The sequence below is a fragment of the Homarus americanus genome, unplaced genomic scaffold (genome assembly GCF_018991925.1).
Source record: "Homarus americanus isolate GMGI-L3 unplaced genomic scaffold, GMGI_Hamer_2.0 scaffold3806, whole genome shotgun sequence".
NCBI classification, from domain to species: Eukaryota; Metazoa; Arthropoda; class Malacostraca; order Decapoda; family Nephropidae; genus Homarus; species Homarus americanus.
The window spans coordinates 233,813-246,785 of record NW_024713295.1 but is presented as its reverse complement, the minus strand read 5'-3'; the positions used below and the strand labels follow the sequence as shown (position 1 = coordinate 246,785).

Genomic DNA, 12,973 nt, shown 5'->3' with positions numbered 1-12,973 from the left:
CCTCAAATCGTCGGTTGAAATATAGTAAACAATTATCTAAGCTATTGTTTATTTATTTTACTTGTTTATAATTGTTTTTACGGCTGATTAGTTATATCTCATATTAGTTCCTTTATTTTTTTCTAACAGATTATTGATTTTTTTGTATATAAAATAGATTTAATAAATGATGATTAGTAACTAGAACAATCTAGTATCGTGGCGAGTGTTGAGAGAGACTGTGGACTAGACAGTGTATATACCAGAGTGCGTGAGGGGGGAAGTTCTGCTAGTTACACTCTCCGTCATAGGATTAACACCATTCCACAGGTAGGTTCCTTAACACTACATCAATGTTGACTATGTTACGTGACTTTATAGACGTATTGTGCTGTAGATTTCTCAGGTTGTTTTACACTGACAGAACAGATCGTTTCCGTTTTGTTCGTTCAATTACTCGCTGTATTTTTAGTTGCTCTGAAAGAATTTGATAAAGAACTTTATTCCTCATTCGTGGCTGTTTGGAAATGAGACACTTAACTGTGTTTTACTGTACATGCTGCGTAAATCAGGTTAATCAGTATTTATATGGTCAGAGGGATTTTTCCACTAGTCTGTTTATCATCGCATTCCTTATACGACTGTGTACCTGTGCTACCTGTAACGTACGGGGAGACTTGTTACCGATGAGTCAGTGTAGGAACCGGAGCGATCACACCTGTGGGGACTGCAGGTGTGTGTGTGGGGGGTAGGGGGGGGCTCATTCTGCCAGCCTAGTTGTTATGTATGGGGGGGGGGAGGGTAGTTGTCATCGATATGTCTGCCCTCACAACGAGTTATTTAAAGAAAATGTTGTATTGTAGAAATTAAAGCCGAATTCTTGGTGCTTGAAAGTTCTTGTAGTTGAAGAAATAATGTGTTAGTGTCTCCTTCACTGTTTCTTCACCACTACAGGTTAATGACTTTAAACACTAGGTTATCATCCATCTAGTTACGTGAACGAGGATTTGCGACATTGTTTATCATTCTCCCGCGAGTAAGTCATGTTTACAGGGTGTTTACAGAGTTCCTTGATGTTTGTGTTTACAGAGGAAGTGACTATTTCCATTTACAGACTTCATGGATGTTTATGTTTACGTACTAGATCACTTGTTGCTAAAATCTAAACGCCTCACCATACCTCTGTACCATGCCTCTGTACCATACCTCTGTACCATACCTCTGTACCATACCTCTGTACCATGCCTCTGTACCATACCTCTGTACCATACCTCTGTACCATACCTCTGTACCATACCTCTGTACCATACCTCTGTACTCAAGAGGGACGGGAGAATCTGTAAGAAAAACACGAAAAATAGTTATTTATAATCCATCGTCCTCAAGGTAATGTAAACACAAACACCAAGAGATTTTGTAACACCCTGTACATGTCTATTTGTGGTAAGGAGGGGGGGGGGAGAGGGGGTCGTGATATACACCTGGCCATAGGGTTGAATGGCACGACTTACCTACACGAACGTGACTATGAGCTGTTTGGTAGTTAGTATCAGGTGCAGTTTATACCAGGTTAATCGAATCATGTGAAAATTTAAGAACCCAGGAATATTTCAATTGATGATTATACTTCGTCACGTTACCTCATGTGGACAGGGATGGATTAAGTCATGTTAAGATAGGTTAACGCTAGGGTGTCTAATCTTCACGTGATATGATAAATCCGTCCTAGTATGGCTATGGCCTGATTACCTGTATGATTTTAAAGGTACAAACTAGTTATTTAATTCAGGTATGGATACAATCAGACCATCTGAACAAGGATTTCTTTAGTAAATCACAAACGACTGTAGTTACTACTTGCTTACTCATGCAGTCTGGGCTGTAACCTGACCAAGGTATCTGCACAGGTGTTGAACCGACAAATATGCACAGGTGTGTGGGCGTCTCTCTCTCTCTCTCTCTCTCTCTCTCTCTCTCTCTCTCATGGTCGTTGTTGTCTTAGCTGCTTAAACATTTTTACCAGTTATCTTGGTCGTTATCGTTATAATGCTCGTCATTATCGCTATCATGGCCGTCATTATCGCTATCATGGCCGTCATTATCGCTAAAACGGCCGTCATTATCGCTATCATGGCCGTCATTATCGCTATCATGGCCGTCATTATCGCTATCATGGCCGTCATTATCGCTATCATGGCCGTCATTATTGCTATCACACACAAATAGATCGCTGTCATTAATGAACGCTAGGCTAGTGGGCTCTTAATTAAGTCACAGCGCAGAGAGAGAGAGAGAGAGAGAGAGAGAGAGAGAGACCTAGTAATTGTGAGAGACAGAGAAGTATGTACTGTACGTAACCGTCTTCTGTAGAGAGATACGCACACAGACTTCTCTCCCTCCTGTACACAGAGCCCATAATCCCCTGTCTCTTATCACCGAACACCTGTTATTGATTACCTCCAGGTGAGTGAGTACCTCAGGTGAGCGTCCCGACCCTAGACCAGGTGGTGAATTTAAGAAGGAGTGATCAGGTGTGTTAATTACTTGTAGGTGTGTTGGGTGGACACCGGTAGTGCATCCGGCCAGCTGTGCGTCTGTCTCCGGTCACATCAGACGCACACACACACACACACACACACACACACACACACACACACAGTTTATGTCACTGTGTGTTTGTCTTGTATGTAACACTGCTTATGTTTCTGTGTTTATATTATGTGTACACCTAACTGATTTACATGTATTCTTTTATGTACGTAATATGTGTACACTTGTCTGGAGAACATCTTATGTGTACGCCTGACTGTATTACGTGTGTGTGTGTGTGTGTGTGTGTGTGTGTGTGTGTGTACAGTTTAACACACCAGCGTAATAATGTGAGGGACGTGAACTTTACCTCCGTATCAGTAGCCGCCTCCCTCACGTCCTTCTGATAAGGAGTTATGACTGAAGGCTTAACAAATGCATCACTGCCACACACTAAGATCCTTCCTCCACTTTAATTAACAGAATACAAAGAGGAACACCGCCTTTAAAAACCCTTCTCATGTTATTCAATTTAACACTAACTCACGGTTATATTCCGAGTATGTATATCATTTAGTTCAGGTAGTTTACAAGTTAATGAGTAAATAAGTTATAGTTAGTACTTAATAAAATGACGACTAACGTCTAGAGTCTACTTAGAATGACCAGAAAATTCACCCCTATGTTAATTCACCTGAAGATTAATCACCTCCACGCTACCTTGGGGGGCTTTGGTTAGGTTAGGTTAGTTTCTGGGTGGTTAATCTTTAAATCAGCTGGTTGAGGGGGGGGGCGGTGGCTAACCATTAACTAAACCCCTACTTAGAGCACTATGTATGACTACTTTAATTCACCTTTATTTAATATAGATTCATACAATTACAGGTAATCTACAATACGCAACAAGTAAAACTGTTCAACAATATGCAAATTAAGCCGTTGACACAGTGAGACTTTTTACCCCTATCACCCTGCCCAATAACCTCGCCTGCCTCCTAACTCCAAGCTCGGGTGTCCTCGTGCAGGTTGGCAAATCACGGGATTATTATTCTTGACTCTTTATCCCTTTCTCTGTGTATATAGTGTCCAGGGGGGAGATATATACGACAACAACAGACTCTCGTGATGTTACATAGTCATCAAACTTCCTCGTGATCACAGTATAGAAGTTGTTGTAAGAGATAAAGTGTATTGATTTAGGGATGTTAGGGCGGGGGAAAGAGGGAGGTAAGGGCCTCTGAGTTCAAGCCTTGTGAAGCTGCTGGTTATATGTGTATCGAGGGAGCTCCAGTGACACGATATACGAGGAATGAAAGATGTACCTGGGGACAAACCAAGCGGAGATGAGAAGATGAAATAGACATGTAAATGAGAGATGGAGGATTCATAATAAACGACGCAAGAAAGAGGAAACGGGAATAGAAGAGAAAAGGGAGGAGAGGGGGAAAAAGGGTGAAGAAGAATATAAGAGAGAAACTTAAGGACGTCTTGAAAGCTTAGAGACGTCATGGGAGCTTAAAGACGTCTTGGGAGCTTAAAGACGTCTTGGGAGCTTAAAGACGTCATGTAAGCTTAAAGACGTCTTGGTAGCTTAAAGACGTCAAATAAGCTTTAAGATGTCTTGGAAGCTTAAAGGCGTCATGGAAGCTTAAGGACATCTTGGAAGCTTAAAGACGTCTTGGAGGATGTCATAAGACTTACCTGGATTGTCGAGAATATAATCAACACCTCAAGTATAATGTGTGCAATGGGAAAGGCCTAGATGAACATATCCTGTCTGTTGGTGATAAACAAGAGTTCTTAATGAAATGTTTGTTTGCTTAGTCTGTGAAACTGAATCACATCATTACAATACTATTACAGATAACGTATATATTGAGTCCAAAGTCTGCAGAGTACAGTTATTACAGACAACGTATATATTGAGTCCAAAGTCTGCAGAGTACAGTTATTACAGACAACGTATATATTGAGTCCAAAGTCTGCAGAGTACAGTTATTACAGACAACGTATATATTGAGTCCAAAGTCTGCAGAGTACAGTTATTACAGACAACGTATATATTGAGTCGAAAGTCTGCAGAGTACAGTTATTACAGACAACGTATATATTGAGTCCAAAGTCTGCAGAGTACAGTTATTACAGACAACGTATATATTGAGTCCAAAGTCTGCAGAGTACAGTTATTACAGACAACGTATATATTGAGTCCAAAGTCTGCAGAGTACAGTTATTACAGACAACGTATATATTGAGTCCAAAGTCTGCAGAGTACAGTTATTGTATCTTTTACCTTCTGTATTTTTACTAGTGAGGGTTGTTGCTGTATTCGCTGTATCGTTGCTGTAATCCTGACATTTTCCGCACCGTCTGGGCCTTTTAATGGCAGCTGGTGTCTGAGGGTGAGGTGGAACCCTGTCCCTACACCGGGAAATGTGTGTCCCGAGTGTCTGCTGAGTGTCTGGGTGTCCTGCTGGGTGTCCTGCTGGGTGCCTGATGAGTGTCTGCTGAGTGATGAGTGTCCTGCTTAGTGTCTGCTGAATAAGTTACTGACACTTTACTTGATTAAAAGACTAACTGGAGATATTAAGTATTTGTTGTTGTTGTTGTGGTTCTGGTTGTTATAATTGTAGTGGTAGTGGTAGTTGTGGATGTTACTGTTGTTGTAGTTATTGTAGGTAGATATTGTTGTAGTTGTAGTGGTAATTGTTTCTTTTGAGTTATTGTTACATTTGTTGTAGTTATTATTTATGTTTTAGTGATTATTTTTATTGCTGTAGTAATTATTTATGTTGTTATTATTATTTTATTATTGATCTCAATTTACAATCAAATAGTTATCTAGGTTTCAACACATTACTACATTAGAGTCTTTGGAAATTACTGTGTGTTTTTCCTTATGTTTTCTTCATTGTTTCATCAGAGTATTGGAGGCAAGTCAGTACAGATCATACACACAGTTTAGACACGCTGGGTATACCCTCACAGTGACCGGATGTTTCGATGCTTCTCGTGGGACTCTCCCAACATAATACCACCAGGAGAAAGATCCTTGTCATTACCAACACATCTCTCATGACGTTAGAGATAAGACAACCAATGATATTTGTTTTCACTAACACATCTCATGACGTCAGAGATAAGACAACTAATCAGAGGGTCAGGCGATTTAAGCATAACTCTCATTGGTTTAAAAGTAGTAACATTTTCCGATGGTTAACTTGAGGTAAAAATTGAGATTATTTTTTGTCACGTTCTGTCATGTTACCTGTGGCTGCGGTGGGATAACGTGAAGGTTAGTCCCATCCCAGTTATTTCACCTAATGCTACATGATGGAGTTAGGTTAGGTTAGCGTTAGGTTAGCGTCAGAGAGTTAAACCATCAGGTGAAATAAGCGGAGGTAGAAGGTAAATCTATGGAAGTTGACCCTTTGTCTTCACCCTCCTCCACCTTCTTCTTTAATCTGCCGACTGAACTCTTCTCTTCTCTTCTCTCAGTCTATGTCAGCACGGTCACTCACCTCTTTGAGTAATTACCTTTAAATGACTGACTGATTGACTGACTAACCTACTGCTGACTCACCACTACCCCCCACTACTACCCCCCCCCACTCCCAGCTACTTGGTGTCCTCTCTCAGTCTCTTTCATCTCTCTTCCTAATGCCTCTCATCTCTACCCCAAGTACCTCTATTTCCTGCCGTATCTACTACAAGATTCCTCCTTCATTTACGTCTACATAAAGGGGACGATCTCTCTCTCTCTCTCTCTCTCTCTCTCTCTCTCTCTCTCCACTACCGCCTCTCCATTCCTTCTCATCTCCCCCCTTTCTCAAGCACTCCTCCCTCTCATGGGAGGGAATGGGAAGTAGAGGGGAAGAAAAAGAGATTAAAGGAGGGGAACGGAGGAGGGGGATGGGAGGGAATGGAGGAGGAGATGGGAGGAACGGAGGGGAGGGGATGGGGGGAACGGAGGAGGGGATGGAGGGGAACGGAGGAGGGATGGAGGAACGGAGGAGGATGGGGGAACGGAGGAGGGGATGGAGGGGAACGGAGGGAGGGGGATGGGGGAACGGAGGGAGGGGATGTGGGGGGAACGGAGGAGGGGATGGAGGGAACGTAGGGAGGGGATGGGGAACGGAGGGAGGGGATGGAGGAATGATGGAGTATATTGGGTTTCCACTAATACTCGTACTCCTGTATAGAGCAGCCGATCATAGAGTTGAGTATGATACTTGATCACCTGAGGATTAAACATGAGCGCTAACCTGGGGGGGATTAGGTTAGGTTAGGTTAGGTAAGATTAGGATGGTTTAGGTCAGGTTAGGTTAAGTAAGATTAGGATGGTTTAGGTCAGGTTAGGTTAAGTAAGATTAGGATGGTTTAGGTCAGGTTAGGATGGTCTAGGTCAGGTTCATATTTAGATGAAATAAACTGAGGTGCCAAATTTTTACGAGATATAGATGTCAAAACCGGGACGGAGCAGATTGTTCCAGCTAGCGTTTTACCCATCAGCTGGCGTTAATGTTTAATGAACAGTGTGAATATTAAACTGGAGGGCAGGGAGTCCTTAGTCATTAGCCACAATGATTACATAGGACAAAATTGGCCTTTTGGAGAGGAAAGGTGAGTACAGGTAACATCTCAGCGTTATATAGATGGGAGAGCACTTCAGTACTTCCCAGAGATTAACCTATCCTAACCTAACCCAACTTAACCTGACCAAAAAATCAGTCACGTACAGCTTCCAGCTCTAATTCCATTTGAATTCACTCACCTTTGTGAATCACCATTTTCATCTCTGTTGGCAATGAAAACTTAAACACGAAACAAATTGGAAAGTGAAGCAGATTTACGATGTTCTTTGAATTATTCCAGCGCCTCGATATTCAGCTCTGGTTGTAAAGAATCACAAGTTTACCATTAAATTATCTGATGGCCTACCTGGTCCTTTACCTAACTACCCTATCCAATTAGAGTAGTAAAGGAACGTTGTATGTAAATAGTTCTCAACCAATTGCGTATCTTATTCTCTTTGAGGCGCTGGTGAACTAATATTATCTGATTAAAAATATATACTTCTCCTTTAACCTGAGGCTAGAACAGTATACCTTTACGCTGGGTGAGGGAACCTTGCTCTATGATGGATGATTATGGATGTTGTTGGTTGATCCTGGATGTAGTTGGTTGATGTTGAACAGGAGAGGGAAGGAACTCAACAAGGAAGGGAAGAAATTCAACAGTAAAGGGAAGAAACTCAACATCGAGGAAAGAAACTCAACAAAAAGGGAAGAAATCAACAAGGGAAAGAACTCATCAAGGGAGGGAAGAAACTCAACAAAAAGTGGAAGGAACTCATCAAGGAAGGAAGGAACTATCACAAGGTCTTGGTAACCCCCCCCCACCCACCCACCCAAACATGCATCAGCGACTCGCCAACTGATCCGAGGAAGCTGCCCAAGTTTGGTGAGTTATCTCGTTGCCAAACTTTGCTCCCTCCCTCGTTGGTGGTCTCTGGAGCATCTTGGCGTTCATTGGTTTAGCCATATCTTTCCCCATTAGTTCCTGAGAGTTCATTGGTGGACATTTTTTTTATCTCTGGAGCATCTTGGCGTTCATTGGTTTAGCCATATCTTTCCCCATTAGTTCCTGAGAGTTCATTGGTGGACATTTTTTTTATCTCTGGAGCATCTTGGCGTTCATTGGTTTAGCCATATCTTTCCCCGTTAGTTTCTGAGAGTTCATTGGTGGACATTTTTTTTATCTCTGGAGCATCTTGGCGTTCATTGGTTTAGCCATATCTTTCCCCGTTAGTTGCTGAGAGTTCATTGGTGGACATTTTTTTTTATCTCTGGAGCATCTTGGCGTTCATTGGTTTAGCCATATCTTTCCCCGTTAGTTCCTGAGAGTTCATTGGTGGAAAAATATGTTTCTCCTCTACACCTCCTCCTCCTCTTCCTCCATACCCCACCTCCTCCTCAGCTATACCTCCCAGCTACACAAGGACCTGGGCGGGCTCACTAACTCAAAAAAAAAAATATATATATATATATATATATTAATAATACTAATAATAATAATGTGATTACCCTCCCAGCTATATCAGCCAGGAAGAAGTAATTGAACCACCTCCTGCCTCAATATACACATTTCTACATAAAACATTACTAGAGGAATAAAGATGAGAGTGACCAACCAGCTCCACTAAGAACCTGGCAGGCCTCTCCATACAGTGTACCTTTAGACTAACACAACTAACACTTAACTAACACCAAAAAAAAAAAAAAAAAAAAAAATGTGACTACCCTCCCAGTTACACAAGGACCTGGGCGGGCTCACTAACTCCAACAATAACAAAAATAATAATAATAAGCAGCATTATATAAATAAACCAATATTAATACAAAGGTCTGACGACCCAAGGGAGCAGAACAAAGACAAAACACCAATAAGAAAGATGAAGCGATCTGGTTGAGCCCAGATTCTTTCTACTCCTACTGTATTTCAGTTTCACCACTTTTTCTTCAATTCCTAATAATCTTCTTTCACCTCTTAACTAATGACTTCGTATCGTATCCACATCTCCCCTCCTATACACACGTTACATTACAGCTCGTAGTCACAACTCGTTAACGTCTTTCTGTTTGCTTATATTTGTACAGTGATTCATGTTTGTGTTTCTTTGCTTGTTTACTGTTGATATCTATTTATAGTTTATATATTATTTATACATATTCTCTGTTTATATTTTTTTAGTTGTATACATATTGATTGTTTGTTCATCTTTGTTTGTTTTTATACATATTGATTGTTTGTTTATCTTTGTTTGTTTACGTCACTTTTCCCCATTGAGATTTATTTAAAGGTCGCCTGATTATATTCAATAACTCATCATCACAAAAGATTGGACAGAATGTGTGAAGTTATGAATTATAAACGACGAGGATTACCTGAAGATTAGGTAACCTCAGCTTATTACACCTGAAGATTAGGTAACCTCAGCTTATTACACCTGAAGATTAGGTAACCTCAGCTTATTACACCTGAAGATTAGGTAACCTCAGCTTATTACACCTGAAGATTAGGTAACCTCAGCTTATTACACCTGAAGATTAGGTAACCTTAGCTTATTACACCTGAAGATTAGGTAACCCCAGCTTATTACACCTGAAGATTAGGTAACCCCAGCTTATTACACCTGAAGATTAGGTAACCCCAGCTTATTACACCTGAACATTAACCACTGTGACGCTACCTGAAGGTTTAAGTTAAGTTAGATTAGGTTGGATTAGGTTACGGTGGATTAGGCTAGTTTAGGTTAGAGTGGTTAATCTTCATGTTAAATAAGCTGGGGTGTGAGTCGTGAGTGTCGTGTGGTGGGTCGTGAGTGTCGTGTGTGTCGTGAGCGAGTCGTGTGTGTCGTGAGTGTCGTGTCGTCGTGAGTGTCGTGACTGTCGTGTGTGTCGTGAGTGTCCTGAGTGTCGTGAGTGTCGTGTGTGTGTGTCGTGAGCGAGTCGTGTGTGTCGTGAGTGTCGTGACTGTCGTGTGTGTCGTGAGTGTCCTGAGTGTCGTGAGTGTCGTGTGTGTCGTGAGTGTCGTGAGTGTCGTGTGTGTCGTGAGTGAGTCGTGTGTGTCGTGAGTGTCGTCATTGTCGTGTGTGTCGTCGGCCTCAACACCTGGATGACAACGACCGCATCTGTGTCTTGGTTCCCGGGCGGCTAGTGAAGTCTCTCTCTCTCTCTCTCTCTAAATCTTGGTGAAGAACGAGACTTGTTAACTCTTGTTCTGGACACATGAGACCATAAGTTAATTTCGACTGGTAGTTAACTGTTCTCCTGAAGGCTCTAGATTATCAGTTAATTTAGACTGGTAGTTAACTGTTGTTCTGGAGGCTTTAGACCGCCAATTAACTGGTGTTCTGAAGGCGTTGACCGTCATTTAGTGTTAACATGTTAACATATAAGGTGAAGGCATCTTACCGCCCCTACCGCTGTTAAAGATCCCCCTCCTAAGGTGTGAAGCTCGTTGACACCTAACCTAACCTAACCATAACCTAACCATAACCTAACCTAACCATAACCTAACCTAACCATAACCTAATCTAACCTAACCTGCTGTAGTAATGAGGTAAGGGACCCCTAGTGTTACCAGCATGACGGCACGTAAAAGTTGGCTGAGAATTACTGAGAATTTGTTGGGTTTTTTTGGATTACCTGAACATTACTCCTTCCCGTAACCTAACCAAACCAAACCTAACCAAACCAAACCAAACCTAACCTAACCTAACCTAACCTAACCTAACCTAACCTAACCAAACCTAACCCAACCAAACCTAACCTAACCCAACCAAACCTAACCTAACCTAACCTTAACTGTGTCGTGCAGGAGATACAGAACTTTGTGTGTCTGTGTGTTGTACGAATAAGCACACTGTTGATAAGCATTAATATTTATGTGTTCTTATCAACAAATGTCGAGTCATGTTAACACTGTCACTTCCTCTCGTACTTGATTGTTTGATTCCTACGTGTGTGTGTGTGTGTGTGTGTGTGTGTGTGTGAGGATCATGAAGTTACCTTATGAGGATCACATGAAGATTAGTCACTCTATTTCATTTCACCTGAGGAATAATTAGCCTGACGCTACTTAGGAAGGGGGGTTAGATTAAGGTAGGTTATGTTAGGTTAGGTTAGATTATGTTAGGTTAGGTTAGTTTACTACATAATCAGTATTAAATAAATAAAAAAACTAATACAATGATTAATATCAATAACAAAAACAAAATAGGTAGAAAAATCTTCAAATAAATCATCGTTTTATTTTCCCAGCGGCCGGGCCATAAATAATGTGACTCACCCTGAACTGTAAATTTCCCCGACTTGCGACATATTAAAGCAATATTTGGTATAACCCACGTCAGCTGAGCCTGCAGGGGGAGGAGGGGGTGAGAGAGGGAGGTAGAGAGAGAGAGGGAAGAGAGGGAGGGGAGAGAGAGAGAGAGAGAGAGAGAGAGAGAGAGATGAGTGGGTGAGAGAGGGGGTGAGAGGGAGGGAGGGAGGAGGGTACCAGCTGTGAGGGGTAGATTATACTGCCCCGCTCTCTTACAAGTTAAATATATTACATTGTGTTATGGGCGGGAAAGGTAAGATGGGTCACCTGTTGCCATGCCAGATTTGAACCCTTTAAGGATGATGGTTTAACCCTTTATGGATGATGGTTAACCCTTTATGGATGATGGTTTAACCCTTTAAGGAAGATGGTTTAACTCTTTATGGATGTTGTTTTAACCCTTTATGGATGTTGGTTTAACCCTTTAAGGATGATGGTTTAACTTTTTAAGGATGATGGTTTAACCCTTTATGGATGATGGTTAACCCTTTAAGGATGATGGTTTAACCCTTTATGGATGTTGGTTTAACCCTTTAAGGATTTTGGTTTAACTTTTTAAGGATGATGGTTTAACTTTTTAATGATGGTTTAACTTTTATGATGGTTTAACCCTTTAAGGATGATGGTTTAACTTTTTAAGGATGATGGTTTAACCCTTTATGGATGATGGTTTAACCCTTTAAGGATGATGGTTTAACCCTTTATGGATGATGGTTTAACCCTTTAAGGATTTTGGTTTAACTTTTTAAGGATGATGGTTTAACTTTTTAAGGATGATGGTTTAACTTTTTAAGGATGATGGTTTAACCCTTTATGGATGATGGTTTAACCCTTTAAGGATGATGGTTTAACCCTTTATGGATGATGGTTTAACCCTTTAAGGATTTTGGTTTAACTTTTTAAGGATGATGGTTTAACCCTTTATGGATGATGGTTTAACTTTTTAAGGATGATGGTTTAACTTTTTAAGGATGATGGTTTAACCCTTTAAGGATGATGGTTTAACTTTTTAAGGATGATGGTTTAACCCTTTATGGATGATGGTTTAACCCTTTAAGGATTTTGGTTTAACTTTTTAAGGATGCTGGTTTAACCCTTGAGCTTCGGATACATCCCCATCGTCTCAGGAAAAATAATACATAGTGGGGTCAAGAATGATACATAACCGTGATACATAGTAAGATAAATATGATGAGGGTAAGAACATGATACATAGTTTGGTTATAGATGATAGGGCAGGAACATGATACATAGCAGGATACTTATAGGCTCTTGTACACGGACGTCCTTTGACCCAGCTCCCTCACAGCCACACACGAGACATCAAACAACTCAAAGGTCAGGATATCGTATAACTAATGAGATCGCAAAGGCTTACAGTCTTCCTCTCTTGGTTATATCTTTTAAAGCAATATTGGATCACCTGAAGATTAACCACCCTAAAGCTAACTTACCATAACTTAACCTAACCTAACTACCTTAACGCTAACTTATCATAACCAAATCAAACTTAACCTAACGTAATCTAACCTAATTTAACCCCTCTCTCAAACAGGTAGCATTAGGGGTGGTTAATCAG

At 41.0% G+C, this 12,973-nt stretch overlaps 1 protein-coding gene across 1 annotated transcript in view; it reads left to right on the top strand.

Moving 5' to 3' along the window:
* Positions 1-235: 235 nt before the first annotated feature.
* Positions 236-12,973, top strand: part of LOC121871751 (ras-related protein Rab-3) — a 100,984-nt gene continuing 88,246 nt past the window's right edge. Inside the window, exon 1 of the mRNA XM_042374200.1 lies at positions 236-309. The gene's annotated coding sequence lies outside the window, so the exon portion shown is untranslated. The remainder of the gene's footprint in view (positions 310-12,973) is intronic.